The sequence below is a fragment of the Theobroma umbraticum genome, unplaced genomic scaffold (assembly GCF_002168275.2).
Source record: "Theobroma umbraticum cultivar Fairchild unplaced genomic scaffold, ASM216827v3 scaffold_77.0, whole genome shotgun sequence".
NCBI lineage: Eukaryota > Viridiplantae > Streptophyta > Magnoliopsida > Malvales > Malvaceae > Theobroma > Theobroma umbraticum.
The window spans coordinates 1,551,229-1,553,990 of record NW_018397280.1 but is presented as its reverse complement, the minus strand read 5'-3'; the positions used below and the strand labels follow the sequence as shown (position 1 = coordinate 1,553,990).

Below are 2,762 nucleotides of genomic sequence, written 5' to 3'. Positions count from 1 at the left end.
CCCATGATGTGGACATCTTCTCACTAGTTCTTTAAACCTCTCCCAGGCTTCATATAAGGATTCACCATCAAATTGTATGAATGAGGTGATATCGTTCCTCATTTTTGCAGTCTTGGCAGGTGGAAAAAATTTTGCTAGAAACTTTTGTGCCAAGTCCTCCCATGTAGTGATAGACCCATTAGGCAATGAATTAAGCCAAATTTTTGCTTTATCTCTCAGAGAAAAGGGAAACAGTCTCAATCTAATAGCATCATCAGTTACTCCATTGTACTTGAAGGTATCACAAATCTCTAGGAAATTTACCAAATGAGAATTAGGATCATCACTAGGTAATTCACTAAACTAGACTGAAGACTGAATCACTAGGTAATTCTCTTTTTTTCTTGGTTTTTTCTTGGCTTCAAATCTTCAGAATAGTTGCTTGCTGCCTCCCCTCCAAAAACTCTGAAAAAGGCTCCTTAAATAGGCTCCAAATAACCTAATTTCCGAAATCCCATTAACTTCCCTTATTTTTTGTGGAAAGTCGTGCAGCGCTGCGGCACTACTTCTTCAGCATTTTATGTTTTACATAGCATATGTAACAAAATATTATGGCACATAGCATTTTACAACATATGTAAAATAATTGATTTAACAAACATTTGCTAAATTCTGTCAAACCATATAAATGTTTTACAAGAAAAATAATTTCTTATTTATAATATATAAGGAAAAATGCAGTTAATTAATATACTAAGTAACTATATTTATAATGCATGTGAATTTAACAAAATATTAACATCGCAAAAAACATAAATAATATTTTGAATTCTTTTAAATTTTAATTACCAAAAAATTTTGGGATCATTCTATAAAAACAAAAACTTAAGAGGCAAAAAAGCAATTTTGAAAAAATATATCTATTGGTGCCATGTGGCTGCCACATCAAGCCTTTTATGGCTGTGTCCGAGCCCTTTTGATCTTTATTATACGTTGCCCACTTAATTAAAGGATGCTTCCTTGATGTAGTGGTACAAGGGTATTTTTTTAAAGTTTCAATGACTTTGTTAGTACAAGTTCAAATCCTACTAGTTACGTTTTCTTTCTCCATTTTTTTTTTGTTTTACTACCATCCATAAGGCACCATGTGACCTTAGACCAATGCACCTATTTGAACTAGATTAAAGCCTACTCCTTCCCCATATCTGTTTCAGCAAAACAATTTTACAATTTTATTTTTTTATGAATATATATAATACTTATAATATATCGTTAGAAAGCTAATAAAAAATAAAACATACCTATTACAAATTTATACATAATAAATCATATACTAGAAATTTAAATTAATCAAAATCAGGACCAAAACATGCTTTCAAAATATACACAAATTAAAATCATAAAAGTAAGCCAAAAACTGCTCTGATACCATTGTTGGGAGGTAGGCCTATCCTTTTAGATGAATATACCACTTTCTTTCTAATCGAAAAAGCATGCCTGGTGAATCTTCTTTTGTGTACACAACGATCTCTTCACTTTCATTGTTATGAAGTGGCTACTAAAGTCCTCCACAAAAAATTACACACTCCAGAACCCTTTGGCCTTGATGGTGCCTCAAGAATGAAGAGAAAAAAAGAGAAAAACGTTTTTGTTTTTTCTAACTTACAAAAGAACTCACATTCACTCATGGTTGTATGTAAAAGACCAGTACATCTATTCACTATTTATAGATGTGTTAGGGGTATAGAGATAAGATTTTTTTTAAAAAATTTAAATAAATTAAATTTAAATGTAATTAATCCATATTTAAATTTAAACAAATTAAATTTAAATGTAATTAATCCATATTTAAATTTAAACAAATTAAATTTAAATATAATGGATTATTCATAGATAATCTTTATTTAAATTTAAAGAAATTAAATTTAAATTTATATCTTATCCCAAATGTTTTTAAACTATTCAATGAAGAAATATTAGAACAATATCTAACATTAATTAATTAAATATTTGTTAAATTCATAAATAATTAACAAAGTTGCATGCCATGTGGACGTACCACATTTAAATGCAACATAAATGAAAGCTCACTTTCGAATGGACTTCCTCTGTGTGTGAATAATCTCTTACAAAGAATATCACGCAATTTGGATTGGTTTATACTAAATCCAAGCATAGGTTAGTACTAAGATCCCATAAGTTTGCTTTTCATCTTTCTCTCTACTAATGTAGACTAACACTTATCTAAGGATCAATCTTGTAATGTAAGGCTAGGGTCAAAGTATGATAAAGGGTATACGTAGGCTCAAAGCCACCCTAAGCACTTAATCGATCTGTATTTATAAAAAGCTCAAAATTTTTTGTAACACCCTTAAACTTGAAATAACCTATCCTTCGCACAACACAGTTTTTTTTTCTCTTTTTTTCTTACAGCCCAAACTTATTTTTGACAATTATGAACAAAGGGTAGATTTCTAGCATGCATCACCTTTTTTTTTTCTTTCATCAATCCACCTTTCTTCCTCAATTTAACTATAAGCTCAAGATATTTCCTAGAAAGATCAAAACACTTAAGGGTGAAAGGTTCAAAATTGGAAATAAATAAAAAGGCTTAGGTTAGTATGTGGTTACAAAGAAAAAGAAACATAGGCTTAAAAAGGGTTACTAAGGATAATTAGATATCAACGTAGGCTCAAAAAGGCTCAAACGGTCCACAGATAGCCTAAATCATCTCTTATTCCAAGTGTTATTTATGATTTTGCCTCAAAAAAGAATCCAACAAA

General features: G+C 29.9%; 1 non-coding gene across 1 annotated transcript; it reads left to right on the top strand.

The window, feature by feature from the left end:
• LOC149526307 (small nucleolar RNA R71) lies at positions 1-105 on the top strand. The gene has a single exon (XR_016352143.1). It is a non-coding gene; the product is annotated as a small nucleolar RNA R71 (small nucleolar RNA).
• Positions 106-2,762: the final 2,657 nt, after the last annotated feature.